Here is a 17,592-nt window from a genome sequence, read left to right on the forward strand (position 1 = left end):
AATCCAAAAACTGTTTGATTGACAGTCCCACAACACTTTCGGTTAGAAAATTAAGACTTTATTGCACAAATTGAACGAGTGGTATACAAATGCATTTCGGTTTGTTGTAAAATTACAACCCCTCTTCACTGGTATTAAAAAAAAAACAGTACAGTTAGGAACCCGACATTATTTGTATATTGTATAAAATTTTTTTTTGCAAAGACTTGAATGTTTCATAGAGAAATAACAAAGTTTTTCACTTTCACATCCTTGTTTTCCATAAACATACATAAAACGTTCTCTTACCATTGAGGGTTGAATGCCATACCGTCAAAAATATTAATTAGTTTTTCTTTAGGTTGTTTTTTTATTTTAATATGTTCTTTGAATTTCCTTTTGTAAATATTTTTCTCGATAAGTAAAATATTTATATTATTTATATTAATGTGACAGTTGTTTATTGTGTGGTTATACCATGGTGTATTTAAGGAGGATAGCGGTTTCGTGTTCTTTGATTCTTTTTTCTAATGTTGGACCTGTTTCGCCGATATGTGTTCTTGGGTTGTTCAATTACATTCTATTTTATAAACTGTTCCCACATTTTTAAGGTCATCATTTTTTATTTTACTTCCAACTAATATTTTTCTTATTGAGGATATTGCAATTCTCAAAAATATTTTGATTGTAAGGGAAGGTTTCAAGTTTTTCATCTTGTTTGTCATCATCAACATCATCATCATCAGCTTCAGCTTATTCTATCATTTCTTGTTTGTATTTAGTAGAGGAGAAGGTGGTATTATGGAACACTGCGGGTATTATGGAACCACCCCATTTCGAACTGATAATAAAGGCGAACTGTAGCGGAATGTGGCTGAACTGAACTAGGCAGACATCCATAGCAAGGGGAAAACCCGTTTTACTTCAGTTAAACGGTTGTCCGTATTTAATCAGCAAATTTGTTTTTTTCAAAATTCACAAGTTTTGAATGCTAAGTGAATTTAATTATTTTTAAAATATAAATCGCGTAGTTGTAGGTTCACTGGTGCATGTATTCCGTTCCAGAGACTTAGGGGTACATATTAATCTGTGTGATGTTCACGTTTTTTAAATTTTGGTCTCGACAGACATAAGTTAATTCGAGATGGCGATGCGTGAAATACGGACCCCTTTGGTGCTTTTACAGTAATATGGAACTCAACTCCTCCGAACTCTCTCTTTGCAATCAGACATTCGTCCGGAGCAATTTGGGAAAAAGACACTAGGTAGAAAGTCTGAAAATATCGAAAAAGAGCTGCTGGAATATATATTGTTGATGGAGGTCATATTTTTCTATTATAAAAGCATTTTTGCGATAAAATACATTGGAGTAAATAATTTTGTAATTATTTAACATTTTTTGTCCTTTCCTATTTGTTTTTGGCTACATTAAAGCATTTTTTTTGAAAATATACAGTAAGGTTCCATATTACCACCGGATTTTCTCTAAGCCTACTTTCGGACTTTTTGTACAAAAGCCTTCAAAAACCATACTTATAGTTACACTAGCGTAAAATCCAATTAGGAACATTTAAATTACTAGTTACCAGTACTTTTCGTACAAAAAATGTGGGTATAGTTATGATACCTTGTTTACAATTCACCAAAATGTAATTGGGGTTCCATAATACCACCTTCTCCTCTATTATATCTATTGGTCGAGTACTGTTTATGCCATTTTTTTAGTTTTAGTTTAGGGTAATCATTACGTATAAACTTACTATCTAGTTTTTTAAATTCAATTTCTTTGTTTTTAATAATTGATATTGTATTATATAATTATATTTTTAGTTCCATGATATATGTGTTCTTTTTCATGTTTTCTGGATTACGTGAGTTATGTTTGATTGTTTTATTAACAGTACAAGGCTTTAGTGTTAATAATAATAATTTTAATTTCTTCTGCCGGGTGAAGTTAGTGACAGAAAATAAATTCCCTTTCAAGCCACGGAACCATCATCAAAGTCTCACCCTTCTCCGTGGGTTTTTTGTTTGTCCAGAAACCCCGTAATGTCTAGGCAGCATCCACATTACGGGAAAAACTGGAATCGCCTCATTTCCACAACAAAAATGTCGATAATGTATGCGACTCTTTGTCTAAAACTATTATTACGCATTGGAATGACGCATCATAAGAGCAACGCACTACCTGAAACTCCGTACCTGAAATAAAAGTGAAATCATAAGTAATCAATCAGCAATACGCTAATTATAGACACATACTTCCCTTTTGGACGACTTGAAACCTGAAAATAAAAAGATTTCACATTAATAATAACTCTTGCAATGATCAAAAATTGGATTTACACTTATCTTTCAGTTGTGAAGGCATCGCCTATTTAATATTTAAAGCGAGGAGAACACTCAATAAGAAAATCTTGTAGTGGACGTCGAACCTGAAGATGAATTTTCCGCAATAAAAGAATCCTAACAAACGGGATTCATTGTTACTTCATATTTATTATTAAAGCATTGTTTCAATTCAATTGTTTTTCTAATTACGCGTTTTTTAATGTAAAATTATTCAAATGTGAAGTTAACATAAATAAAATAAAATAAATATAATTGAAATATTAAAATATGATTTTATTTAAAAAATATTACATCGTTTTTCATGTTTCTGAATACAAGTGCTTATACACTACGCAGTAGACGGGCAGAAAAGATTCGCGTGATCAGCACCCGCTCAAGCATTTATGTCGCCCCGGACAAAAAGACAAATTGCCGCCCCTTTAATTTATTTAGAGAGAAACATGTAATATAAAATTAACAATCAAATAATACAAAATAGTAAAAATGAAAATATACCTGTACCTAGTTACAAATTGTTAACTAGATGCATTTTTAATGATATTACAAAAATGTATTATTGTACAATTAAACAAAAAACTTATATTCTATAAAAACTAAACACTATTTTGGTACATCGACTGTATCAAAATCAAAAGAAAATTTATCGTTTTGAAAAATGTATACTACTTTTGCTTAAAGACTATTAAGATCTCTTATTAAGTAAAGAGATGGGAGATAGATATACAATCAATCAATCAATCAATCAATCAATCAATTTATTAAGGCACAAATAAAGAATGTACATGCCCTGGCCCCGCAGTAAGCATTACCAGGGAGGAAGTATACAATATGTACGTGAGGTCATTTTACAATACATTATAATAGTTAGTATTAATACATATAAGGTTTGTTTCGCGACAATTAGAGTACAGATACATCATAAGGATTGCGAGCAGTACAATACATATCATGGCAATTATTTACAGTAGGAAATAGGAAATAGTACAATACACGATACTTTAGTAGAATTTAGGAATAAACAATTATTACAAGTAGATTAGTAATACATGTTAGCAGTTGATAATTTGGTGCGTGACATGGGTTATTTTCCTAGTGAGTCTTTTGAAAGAGGAGAAGATTTCACGGTTAGTCCAAATGTCTTTAGGCTGGCATGGCCATTCAATGCCAATCTCATAAAGTAACAGACGGAGTTCAGTTCTCTCACTGTCCATCATAACACAATCGTAAAGGTAGTGCTTGGTGCCATCTTCAACGAGACATGTAGGGCAATGATTGGAAGTTCTGTGAGCAAACCGGTATAGGTAGCTCGCGAATTTTCCATGGTTAGTAAGTAGTTGAGAGATATGGTAATCCGGCGTATACCAGTCCAAACTTAGGAAGTCACGTAGGTTCGGAATAAAGTTGTGAGTGATGCAGTGGTTGTTCTGATTCCAGGTGGTTTGCCAGATGTTGACTGCTTCTTCCCAGAGAATGGTCCGAAGGGTGTTACGACTAAGCTTGCGGTAAGAGATGCTGATGGTGGGGTCAAGTGCAGCGGCTTTAGCGAGAGAGTCTGCTCTCTCGTTACCGGGAGTTCCTTGGTGGGATCTAGTCCAATACACACCAAAGGTGCAGCTAGAGGCATTGATTTTATTTCTAATATTCTCTGCAACAGGGTGCGGTTTCATGCTGTGGATGATGTTGCAGGCAGACATCGAGTCAGTATAGATGTGTACTACAATATTGTAGAAGTTATCATTAATCCAGTCAATGGCCATCTGGATAGCCAGTAGCTCTGCTTGAAAGACACTGCAGTTTTTGTCAAGACGATATTTCTGATTGTAAGTCTCGATGCACCCTGTATAGGCAACAAAGCTGCAGCCCACTTCACCGTCAAGCTTAGAACCATCCGTGTAAATGTCCATATCTGCAGTGGTGATGTTCTCAGAGATGTTAACAATAGGGTTGCCTGGAAATGTTGAGTCACAATAGGGAAGGGGCCATTCAATATCATTATGTGTAAATGTCGTAGAGCCAGCTTGGATAGNAATTAATTTTTATTTAGAGAAACTCCTTTCCCCCACTAGCTACAGTTATTGGTATGATCGCCAGTATTCTTAAGGTGACACTAAGGTTTGGGACAAAATTTAACATTGTTGCTTATGCTTTCCTTTTTGCCCAAAAGCCCTCTTTTATGGTTGTTTTCTTCAGAATTAAGGAATGCAAATATTTTCTTAGCTTTTAGGCAAAAATAATAAATACGAAATGTAAATTGCGTGGTAATTTTAGCCACAGAAAAAAATCGACAAATATAAATTTCTATTAATTAAGTATTTAACTTATAAATATTTTGTCACGTTCGCAACCAAAATGCCGTCCTTTAGATTTGCCACCCGGACAAATGTCCGGGTTGTCCTCCCCTAGAGCGGGCCCTGACGTGATGTAGAAACTTTGGTTCAGGCCGGCACCAAGTTACAAAAAAAAAAAACTAAGGTGTCTCGAAAGAACAATATTAATGTAATTTAATCTAAAGGAAATTTAAGTGTTATACAATTATATCCGGAATATCTGAAAAGTACTGTCAGATTCGCCAGAATTGCGAAATAATTACTTATTTGGTATGGTAATTTAATAATATATTCATATAATTCTAGGTATGTCCTATGGTTTTTAGGAAATATTAAAAAGAAAATACTGTAGACTCTCTTTAATCTGACATATATCGGACCGGGAGCGCTGGATTACTGGATTTTACATGCGTGTATTGTACAATAAAAAAAAAAAACACTTGGTTCATATTAATCACGATTGTTACTGTTCTACCGACTTGCAACAAACAACTAGCGACTGGCATACGGTACAGTACCTGTAGACAGATACTACCGTACTTTACAGAAAAGCATCAGACGTTACTCAAATTAAATCATATCGTCAATATGACAATTGTGCGGTGCGGTTAGTACTGTCACGGACTTTAATCAACTGGATCATACATCTTGCTTTCGTGCAAATAGTTAAACCATGGAAAAAGACTTGTATCCATTTTAAGTCATCATTTGGTGTTTAGGACACCGGCAGAGAACAGATCTCTTGTGAGGACTTGTCGAGATTACGTGGAGAAAGACCTGTGAAGTTCTTCCCGAAACTCTGTCTCGTTGAGTTGATTTGTCACGACTCAATTAGGATGTGATCCAGGTTCGTTGAAAGAACACTTTCACACTCAAGTTAGACAATCTTTACAGTTTATTTACAAATCATATATGTAGAGTGTACAAGCTCGGAAACATAGTATATACAGGATACTCAAAGCGTAGTGTCTCACGTACTAGATTGGCTTTCGGGGACTATTAGACTCTGGAGAGGCCTCGGTCAGCCTGTGGAGTTGCTCAACTGCACGGTTCGTCCAGCCTCAGCACTTACTCGTCCATGATATAGTTACCAGAGGGATATGCTCTCTCTAACCTTAGCGGGCTTCCCAAGTGCCTGAGACTACCGTGTACCCAGTCTCTTGCTCTTTTCTCCACGTCTTCCGTTCGCTCCGCAATTTAACGATTTCCTGGACGAATACTTTCTGACCAATCATAAACCATCCTTGCGCGATTGGCTTTCACCCAGTTCCTCTTTTATCGGATAATAGTGAAGCTTATATTTACGTCTGCCGATATTTCGACTCATTTGTTCCGACCACTTGCCAGGAATTCACCACTTGGCAAGTGGTTATCATCGGACCACACGTGGATCCAATTAGCAAGGTCGGCTCTTCTTTCGCCCCCCCTTGGTTTACAACCTTGTTTACAAGCCAATACTTTACAAGACCATTCCTGGGATTAAGTTCCTCGAAAGCCTCACAGGTGACACGTTGAAAATAATCCAACACGGAGACTGTGATGTCGCTGTCGCAAAGGATAGATGTCTTTATGATGGAAACTATAAACCCCGTGAAAACAGATGAAAGCATTTTGCACCTCAACAAGATGACGACGAAATATTCAAAATGGATAAACAAAATCATTTCCGCACTCTCACAAACTCATACATTCTCAAAAAACCATACATAGAGAAAAAAATTCCCCAAATTTTCTGCATTTCTCGACGTTTTAGTGGTTTTTGTCTGTTTGTTCGTTTTGTTAAGTTATGGCAACGCAACACTTGGGCGATCTGCCTAGGGAAAATGCCTTCCGGGAAGTCTTTTTAAGGGAAACTGGCCCCTATTTAGGCGTTACAGACGTGCAGAAAACCCAGAAAACTCCACGTGGCCAGCCCGTCCGAGCGAGGCGCTAACCCACGACCGAACTCCCAGTGTTCAGGGTACAAAGTCCGCTGGCCACTGGTGGGCCCAAGGGTTTTTTGAGTCCAAAAATTTTGGAGGGCCATTTTTTGACCGATCGCCATACTTACTCTCTGTTATATAGGCCTATATATCAGCAGGAAAAGTAAAATACAATTTTAATTTCTTTCGACGAAACGGAGAGAATAACTTTTGTTGAGTTCAATTCATTATTTTATTTCGTGTGAATTTAATTTCTGTGATATAAATTCATTTCGATATTTCAGTTATTAAACTAAATTAATTTGTCATGTGACACAGTGATGTCTTTTGTAACCCCGTAAGAATGTTAGGTGGGGTTTTCTTGCTTTAAAACAAAAGAACAAAGGAATTTGTAGATTCCTTTGGTGTGCCAGTACTGACCTCGTTTTCTTGTGGAGATTCTTACTTTGTTGAGTGTCCTGTGCCAGAGTTTTTCCCACATTGTAAAGAGAATAAAGTTATTTTTTTGTTACAAGTAATACGAAGACGTTGTGTGCTTTTTCGAGAAGAGTAAACAAGAACATCTTAAATCTTTTCTCTACTTTCAAGAAAAATTTGTGTTATATTAATCTCTATTTTTTTCCTTCCTCTCCACTAGACCATGGCCGAAAAATCTGGAAGATATAGAATGAATCAAAGAAGTTTTCGAAGATTACGCTCGAAGAGACAATCGGTGGAGACATGCAACACCCACCAGGACCACCATTGATTTGGAGTCAGCAAGATACGCAGTTTAATTAACGAGTCCAATCTGAAAGTCACTCGAAGAAACCTGAATTGATAGTCCTCCCGTAGGTATCTCAGTGCCAAAAGAAATACAAGAGGAAGTGGACGTTACCAACATTGTAACACTTAGCAAGACAGAAGAAAATTCAAATCAGTGAAATATATAAAAGAGCTGATCTAATACAAAATCGGGAGAGAAAATTTGAGACCTTGGCTGGATATGCGTCTATATATTTGTTAAATATTAAATATTTAACAAATATAATTGTAACCATCAATTAATGACGTGTAAAATCGGTGACGCGAATCGAATACACTATAGAGACACAGATTTTCGCGTGCCTGATTTTACCAGACATCTTTAATCCCTCTCCTTCGTCTAAAATGCTGCTTCTCGATGGGACATTTTCAAAGAGGGGAGTCCTGTGAGCTCCGAACAGAGTCCAAACTTTCACATCAGAGTTCTCAGAAAATGTCAAACTGGGAATTCGAACTTTCACTCCAAAGTCGCAGAAGAATCTTCTATTCTTTCATCGGAAAGTGTTTCTGATATAAAATAAGTTTAGTTTTATAATACTGAATTTTATTCATGGTTGTATCGTGTGAGAATACAGGGGCCGTTACCGAAGTGATTAGCAACACGCTCTTTATCAGAACTTACGTTGTCTAAGGATGGCTAAATCCAGTGGAAGTGAAGATCAAGATCGTGTGATCTCGATCACGTCAGGATGCTGACTACAGTTAATCTATTTTTAGCGGATTAATGCGCATTTAAATACTGTTAAATAAATGTAGGTAGAAGGGCTATTCCTAGTAGTGGAGCGTTGTGTAGTCAAGCAAGAAGATCAAATCAAGAGGTAAACCCGTATTAAAGTAATATAACAAGATTTAATAAGATAAAAAAAAACGAATACAACAATTGATATATCCTAAATTTCTAAATCCCGAATCTACACGTCAGAGAGAGAATTTACAAACGATATTATATTACCTCTGTAATAACGTGACTTTTTAAATTCTATTTGATGGAAGTTGCAATCCCCGGGAGTATGACAAACAAATTCATAATAAGAGGATATTGGACGATGTGCAATGTGCTGTACACAGAGTTTAGTGCGTATATTCCCCTTCTCTTCCAATAGAGAATAAGAATTAAGAGCATCTGACTGGGTATGGTCGATGAGTCTTTCGAGTTAGTCAGCCCTTTTAGTCGACTAAAAGGGAATGTTCATTTAGCATTACTGTTTCTGTGACGATTATATTTAGACATGAAATTAAGCCGTAAAACAGAGTTATCTCTATGGGAAACCCCGTGAACTTTGACCTATCGATCCGGAAGTTTAGTCAGCACCTCGTTGATAACGACAACATCTTAAGTTCAAAATTTGAGCTTTATAGACCCAGTAGTCGTTTCTCTACGAGCGTCTGCAATGTCGGATGAAGAAAAAAAAGAAAATCCAGCTTTGATATTGCTTATATTTCGGCAACCGCTTAATAGAAAATCTTGAAATTTTGCACGCTATCTAAGAAAACTATTTTCTTTCGAACGTGATATTCGGAATTACTTCAGGTGTTTGCTGGGCGAAGAAATCGATTCCCGAAAATCGGCAACTCTGATTCTTGTATATATAGTCAGTCGCTGACTTTTTTACTTGGCGGGGAGTAATTGCCGTGACTTCCGATTTAAAAAATAAATATTGATCGTATAATATAACATCAAAACGTATAAAATTACAAATAGTAAAGATCTCTAAAAAGTAAATTAAAGTTACTGCTGTATAAAAGTTTTCGAAGTTTCCTTTCGGAAATAAGGAAATCTTTCCTTACACATTACGCGGTAAATTAGAAATTTCACACTGTGAAATGTTGTTGGTTTGGGTCTTGGAAAATAACTTCAAACACTTGTTGTTAAAACACAGAAAACAATGGTTTTATATACAGTAAACAATGTACAGCAAATTTCACAGTACCAAATGTATTAACCTCAAATCTCCGCTTGACAATACTCGGGCTGACACACGTGCTGGACCACCGACATTTCTGCACGAAATACAAAGAATGTTAACGCGAACATAAATCTTATACGTAAAATCTTATACAGGGTATTGACACTACCTAAAAACACTAGTTTACGTACAGTACAAGGCCTTAATCAAGCAAATAAAAACAAAAAACTTTTCTTCAGCAAAGGGCGATGTACACCGGATTCAAACGGGAAATTCAGTTACTCTGGTTCGTTTTCCTTTCCATGGATTTCAAAACCTAATTTGACCACCAGTGACAAGCGGTCTTCGTACCCTGAACGCTGGGAGGGGAGTTCGGTCATGGGTTCGTACCTCGCTCGAACGGGTTGGCCACATGAAGGTTTTTGGGTTTTACCCACGTCTGTAACGCTAAATAGGGGCCAGTTTCCCTTAAAAAGACCTCCTGAAAAGCATTTCCTCGAGGCAGATCGGCCAAGTGTTGCGTTGCCACAACTTAACAAACAAACAAAACCTACTTCTCGCTAAATCTCAGGATATTATCTCAATTGCAGTGATAGTTTCAAGGACAATGGAAGGAATAAAATACCGTATTTCGTTGCGAAAAGAAATTCAATGGCAATTGGTACTTTAAAACACTCGAGTGCTTTTTAAATTTAAAATGCCAAAAAAAGTTTAATTTTGAGGGCAATGTTGAGTTTTTTTATTAAAAAAAATACAAAATTATAAATGCTAATAACATGCGAAATCGTCATTAAGTCTGGGATACACAGGACTTACTTTATCTCCCAACCTCTTCCACCTTTAACCACAAACATTTAATAGCCTCAATCTTTCTAATAAAAAAATCCTCACTGCAAAATTTCAAAATTTTTCCACAAAAAGCACAGGAGTTATTAAGCTTCAAACAGGGTTAACAATATCGTACCCCACATCCATACATACAGCAAAAACCCAACATTTTTTTTGCATTTTTCAACGTTTCAAGGTCCCTCCGAGTCCAAAACTGTGAAAATCTTAAGGAGAGTGTCATTTTTCGACCGATCGCCATACTCTCTGTTATATCTAACAGCCAAGAGAGTACAAATGAAACTATAGCAATACGAAATTAAGCTGTTTAGATTCCAAATTATAAATTTTTGATAGCAGTATTTTTGTTTTCGCTTGTGGAGATAAATTCGGTTTTACAATCATTTACGCTATTCAATATCTATATAAACACGCTGCAACTTATGGAAAACATGACTAACAGAAAATAGGAGAAGGACGTAGAAACAATAATTACTCGACAATTAGGTATGAATTAATCTTAGCGTTATAAGTTATTATACAATATTAATAGTATTTTACATAAATACTTTATCCATAATCCTAATTTGTCCTTATTTCAGATTACAGAAAATTCTTTGACAGAAATGTTTTTTGACATCGGAAACAAGTAAGTCTACATTAATATACCATATTTAATTAATGTAATTACTGATTATATATTTGTATACATTTAATATTCTATATATTTTTTGCTTAAACTTCTGAAATAATACAGATATATTTATTTATTTACTGAATAATTCTGAATCTAGATAATATATTTCCTTGGATATGAATTACTTTGCATAATTTAGTATTAAAATGTGTTTAATCACATTAATATTTATTGTTTTCTAAAGAAAGTTTGGTACAAATGTCATAGAACTTTTGATATTGCCTGCTTAATTTGCAATTTAAATGCTCGGCACTTAATATTGTGGAGTAATACCGGGATTTTCACAATATTTATCGGGCTGCAATTTGAAAAAATTATAGACCTATAAATTCTCACTATCGTCTGCCTGACTGTCTGTCTGTCTTCCCTTAATATCGAGAACGGAGTTAGCCAAGTAGAAGTAGAGACAATATATCGAAACCTTTAGGGACAGGAGGCCCCGATTAACGATATACAAACGTTTAGTTTGCACCGAAAGTCACGTTATTTCAATTCAAATATTTTCCCTGAAATCAGTTAGTTAATCGATTCTATTGCTGACAGGAAAAGCATGATATACAGGAGCAAGACACTATTAATTTGAGATGGAGAGCATATATTGTAAATGAAATATAGTCTACCCTCTTATAACACTGGTGATAATTCCGTTTTATATGAATTCCATGTTGTACGAATCACATGACAAATACATGTGCCGGGCTGTGAACGGCTCACATATTGACTCGTACAGCATGGAATTCATATAAAACGGAATTATCAACAGTGTTATAGGGGACGACTGTGAATTAAAATTAATAAATTAAATAAATAATAATAAAAGTCTCATCATATTTTTAATTCATTTCAACTGTTAACTTAATAAGCATTGTAGACACGTTAATTGGCTTTTCTTACTTAATTTAAAAGCATCATTTCATCATTTTCCTTGTTTAATTAATGACATGAGGAATTAGTTTTATTTGTGAATTTGAAATTAATTATTGTTTATCTTTTAATTTTTCTACAGGAATCCGTTATTTATACAACCTGGAAGATGGAAGATCTGAATAATTTAAACTTTAATTAATTATTTATGTTAATTGAAATGTTAATTTTTGAAAATGTAATTAATTAATAAATTATTTATTTTAATTAAAAATTTTAACCTGTTTTAATTCCATATACGCCACGTTCGGTTTATTGATTTCGGTTATGGTTTATGGGCTAAATTCATCAAGACACAAAAGATATTGGCCAATAAGTGGTAGGCTATTTTTTTATTACCTTTTAGAGAAATTTCTCTGGGGAATTGGCTTCTGTTTACTTGTTTTACACGTGAAGAAAACCCGGGAAACTCCACGCAGTTAACCGTCTTGTTAGTCAGGCTTCTTCTATGTGGTTTACAGAACTGTGTTCGTTCTCAAAATATGTTCAGTTAATAACGTGTAAAATCGTCATTAAATCCGAAGCTATTCGAGATAAGACATATGGCTGCTCTTTATCTCCCCACCTCGTCGACCTTAAACTACCAAAATTTAATATTATTAAGCTCCCTAATACACAAACCTTCCTGCAAAATTTCAAAAACTTTCGAAAGCACGGGAATTATTGAGCTTCAAAGAGGATAAACAAAGTCGAGCCAAAGACAAACACCAACACCCATTCACATCCATACATACAGAAAAAACACTCTGAATGTTTTTTCATTTCTCGACGATTCAAGATGTTCTAAGTCCAAAAATATAAAATTCTTGAAGGAGTAATTTTTTCAACGATGGTCATACTTTCCCCCTGTTATCTATAACAAAGACAGGAAAGTAAAAATTGGAGTCCATGACTTCGTTTTTGACATACAGAGGTATTATAGTACTGTATTACAGTGTTAAAAAAACAGTATTGCGTGTACCTGAAGGAAAATAGACGCGAAAATCCAACAAAACACAAGAACAAAACAATTGCCCGTTCTTGGATCGTCTCTCCGTACCTGGCCAGCGCAGGGATCGTGTCTCCCATTGCCTGCAGGTACGAGGATAGCGACAGTGCAAAGTTTACCTGTTAACAAGAATCGCCTCTTCTGTGCCTAACAAGTGCAGGGATAGTTTCTTTCCTTCCGACTCCGCTTCAATTCTCTCGCGATGTCCTAGTATTTTGTTCTAAATGCGAACCTGTTTAAAATGGTTTATCCTTTCGCTCACTGTCGATTCTCTAAAATTTAACAGAATTACAGTATTATAGTTTAATAAAGTGATCCTGCATTTTAGAATACTTTCTAGAATACTTTTTAGTTCACAAATTGAAACAATTTAATCAACACATTATTTCATAAAAATTTTTATTTGTATGTTTTTAAATATAAAATCTGTGCTATACTCATTAAATGTTAATCATATTTTAAGAGCGAATACGCAAAATTACAGACTAATTTCGTGGAACGTAAAAACGAATAAACAGGCCTTCCACTTGTGAATAGACGAGCATCATCTAATCATTTTAGTATTTTCAGAAAAACGTTTTTGAAAATTAATTCAGACGTATGGAAAATCTTTCAATGATTTTATATAAAAACTCCCTTGAAACAATTGTAAAAAGTCCAAAACGAAATATATCTAAAACATTATAAATTGAAGACAAAATACGAGTAAAAATTTCGTGTTTGCCCACGTCCTTCCCAATCAGAATAAAACAGTTTACACGAAAAATGTCGACCTTTCCTTTGAGTTTCTTTTCTGCTCACGAATATGTAAATTGATTAATCGATTATTCGAATCTCTTTTGCTACAATCTTTCCACTCGTTCCGACATTATTTTTCGCAAATTTATTTTTTAAAAGTGTTTTTTGAGTTAATACTAAAACAATGAACTACCGTGGAGTCTTAATACGATGGATAACTGGATTACGGGATGGATCGGAGTGTAGACTGATCGGTCGCGGGTAAATACTGTCACTCTCCTATCCGTCCGGTAATCCGACACTCTGCAAGACAGCGCAATTAAAATTTTCGTGTTACCGCTTGTAACAGACACTGATGTATAATGCCGTTCGCTAGTTGTTTGTTGCAAGTCGGTAGAACAGTAATAATCGTGATTAATATGATACACTAATCTTTGAATCAAGTACAAATACTTTTACTGTACAATACACGCATGTAAAATCCAGTAATCCGGCGCTCCCTGTCCGACGTATGTCGGATTAAAGAGAGTCTACAGTATTTTCTGTTTAATATTTCCTAAAAAACCACAGGACATACGTAGATTATATCAATATGTTAAATGACGACACCAAATAAGTAATTATTTCGCAATTCTTGCAAATCTCACAGTACTTTTCATCTTTTCATGATATAATTAAATAACAATTAAATTTATTTTGCATTAAATGACATTAACGTTGTTCTTTCGAGACAAGATAGTTTTTCTTTTGTAATTTGGCGCCAGCCTGGACCAAATTTTCTACATCACGTGAATCTTCTCTGCCTGTCTACTAGATAGTGCATTCGGAAACACGAAAACTTTGTAATATTTTAAAAATAAAATCATATTTTAATATTTCAATTATATTTATTTTATTTTATTCATGTTAATTTCACATTTAAATAGTTTTATATTAAAAATACGCGTAATTAGAATACAATTGAATTGAAACAATGCTTTAATAATAAATATGAAGTAACAATGAATCTCGTTTGTTACAATTCTTTTATTGTGGAAAATTCATCTTCAGATTTAACTTCCACTACAATATTTTCGTATTGCGTGTTCCTCGCTTTAAATATGAAAAATTCGAGATAGGCAATGTCTTCACAACTAAAAGATAAGTGTAAATCCAATTTTAGATAATTGCAAGAGTTATTATTAATGTGAAATCTTTTTATTTTCAGGTTTCAAGTCGTCCAAAAGGGAAGTATGTGTCCATAATTAGCGCATCGCTGATTGATTACTTACGATTTTACTTTTATTTCAGGTATGGAGTTTTAGTAATGCGTTGCTCGTATGCATCATTCCAATGCGTAATAATAGTTTTAGACAAAGATTCCGAATCCATTATAACCATTTTTGTTGTGGAAATGAGGCGATTCCAGTTTTTCCCGTAATGTGGATGCTGCCTAGACATTACGGGGTTTCTGGACAAACAAAAAACCCACGGAGAAGGGTGAGACCTTGACGATGGTTCCGTGGCTTCAAATGGAATTTATTTTCTGTCACTAACTTCACCCGGCAGAACAACTCGGAAATATTTCTAAAATGTATTTTTTCCACATTTATTCTTTGGGCCCATCATTGGTGGAGTGAAGAAAACAAATGTATTTGTTGGTGGCTTCACGCCTGGTCGACGGGACGGTCACGTGCGTTTTCCGGGTTTTCATAACTTTAGTAAAATCTAAATAAGACACCATTTCTCAGAATATGTTTTTAGTGCACATTAACATTATTATTAAGGACACGGCCACCTTCTTTACGAGGAAGTTATTATTATTTAGGTTTTATTTTCTCTTGTAATTTATATTTAATTTGCTTTTATAACGTGTACAAACCCTTATGAATAGACAGAAAACGGTTAGGTTATTATAAATTTAATGATCTGTCGGTTGGTTGGTATCGTGTTTTGAGTAAAAGCTAAATTGCTTAAACTAATTTTAAAATAAAGAAATAAAAATCTTCAGAAATATAAGACAGACAGATTATTTATTCACAGATTACATTATCAAAAATTAACATCAGCAATTAAAGGTAAAAGTGTATATATTCTCCACGTGTGAAGCTTGATGAATACTTCATCCCTAAAGACAATTGGAAAAAAAAAAAATTAATTTTTCATTTTTCTCAATATATAGTAAAGATAAAGAATAAAGTGATTATAATGATTTAAAATTAGATTGTAATCTAAACTTTCTGATGTACGCCAGTGTCAAATATATGACAAAAACGCTGTTATTTTGGTTATATTTCTGACATTGGGATGAGGGATGGTGAAATGACCTCTCCCTAACCGTACACATCGTTTCAGTGTATTTACGTACACACAAATCATGATTGAACTCTATATTTCGTTTTGTTAACAGGTTTTTTTTTTTTTAACTCTGACTTGTGGGCACTAAGAGGGCCTTTTCTGGCAAGCATATTATGGGTTCGGCTAGGTCCACAATGGAGGGATCGAATGGTAAGGGACGAGGTCGGATCACCCCACGAAATATTCCTGGAAATTTTTCGACCTCGTCCAGATCGACACCTCGTCGTTCCATATCGGTGGCCTGTCGCCTTGACCGCTCAGCCACCCAGGCTGTCTATGTCTATAGGTTTAGAGTAGGGCAATCGCTTAAATAACTCATATTTTTCGGTACTCCACAGAATTATTTTTACTTTCCGGGCTGTTATATATATACAGAAGCAGAATTTGTCGATCGGTTGATCAATTTTGTAAAACAACATGACTTAATTTTACTGCTTCGTTTTTCTATTCGAATGTATTATACAGTATTGATTAGTGTCTCGATCTACTTGAGGAGCAGGTTTACTTGCGCCATTTCTCACTTACACGATATCTTCTTCATTTCCCTCGAAAAACGTACAAACTGGTTTTTATATCGTTAATTAAAATAATATACAGTATATTACATACAGCGATATATTTATAGAGATTTTAAGCGTTGAAAACAGAGGAGACAAATATATTAAATGCATATAAATATATAATTATGCTGTAATTAAAAAAAATTCATTCACGCATTTCCACTGTCGTCCGTCTGACTGTCTTTCCTTAATGTCGAGAACGGAACTAGAAAGATAACAGAAGAGACAAGGTTTGGAAACACTAGGTGTAAAAAGCCAGAGTAACTATATAATTGAATTTCCGTTGCAAACCGGAAGTCACGTTATTTCAATTCAAACATTTTCCCTCGAAAGTAGTTAATAGATGACCGGCATGGCTCCTTTGCTGAGAGGAGAAGTATGATGTACAGGGGCAAAACACTAATAATTTGACATGAAAATCATATATTTTAAATTAAATAAAGTACATATATTAAAAACTCATGATATATAATCGCTCGTATAGTAATATAAACTTACTGGCATTAATAAGAATGACGATTTTCAGAGTAAATTTTATTATTAGCTGAAATATAAATATACACGATATAATCAAATTATTCTATAAGAAAATAAAAATAGCTTACTGTTCATTAAGTTAATGCTTACTTACAGTAAATGCGTATTTGTTGTCAGCCTTTTCGTTACTTTGTTATAAATGGGTGTTTTCTATAACTTGTTGCACGTTTATATAGATATTGAATAACGTAAATTATTGTAAAACCAAATTTATATTCACAATAAGAAACAAAAGTACGTGTCTGATAACAAATTCTGGTCGATAAGTCTAATGATATTTCAATTAATTTAGATTAATGATAAACTATTTGAAGTTATTTTATACACTATAACTTCGCTTTGCACAGAGATGAAGAATGGAATATCCTCGCAATTAATTTCTATGCACTTTATATATAAACACCAATGCCACTATATTTGCTGATACAGATACAAGTACAGTAGAGCGTCGATTTTCCGAATCAATTGGGGACTGGGGTTATTCGTATAACTGATATTTCGGATAACCGATTTATATACGAAAAAATAGTTTAACGTATCGGATGTTAAAATTTTTATCCGTTGCGTGTCGCTTCGCGTTGAATTTTCGTCGATGTTAAGCCTAACAAAGACTATTGTATCGTTAAAAATTATTTTTTTTTTTTGTACAAACAAAATAAATATATTGAAAAATATAAAAACAATAAAAAATTATA

At 34.3% G+C, this 17,592-nt stretch overlaps 3 long non-coding RNA genes across 3 annotated transcripts; 1 reads left to right on the top strand and 2 right to left on the bottom strand.

The window, feature by feature from the left end:
* Positions 1-1,888: 1,888 nt before the first annotated feature.
* On the bottom strand, positions 1,889-2,763 carry LOC111628052. Its single transcript, XR_002757112.1, has 2 exons — positions 2,623-2,763; positions 1,889-2,445 (listed from the first exon to the last, which is right to left on the bottom strand). It is a non-coding gene; the product is annotated as an uncharacterized LOC111628052 (long non-coding RNA).
* A 7,798-nt stretch (positions 2,764-10,561) lies between these two features.
* Positions 10,562-11,951, top strand: LOC111628063. The gene is made up of 3 exons (XR_002757115.1): positions 10,562-10,623; positions 10,719-10,765; positions 11,820-11,951. It is a non-coding gene; the product is annotated as an uncharacterized LOC111628063 (long non-coding RNA).
* Positions 11,952-15,458: 3,507 nt separating this feature from the next.
* On the bottom strand, positions 15,459-17,032 carry LOC111628065. Its single transcript, XR_002757116.1, has 2 exons — positions 16,992-17,032; positions 15,459-16,904 (listed from the first exon to the last, which is right to left on the bottom strand). It is a non-coding gene; the product is annotated as an uncharacterized LOC111628065 (long non-coding RNA).
* Between the last annotated feature and the right edge of the window lie 560 nt (positions 17,033-17,592).

The sequence above is a fragment of the Centruroides sculpturatus genome, unplaced genomic scaffold (genome assembly GCF_000671375.1).
Source record: "Centruroides sculpturatus isolate CEXI.00-Female unplaced genomic scaffold, Cexi_2.0 scaffold563, whole genome shotgun sequence".
Taxonomy (NCBI): domain Eukaryota; kingdom Metazoa; phylum Arthropoda; class Arachnida; order Scorpiones; family Buthidae; genus Centruroides; species Centruroides sculpturatus.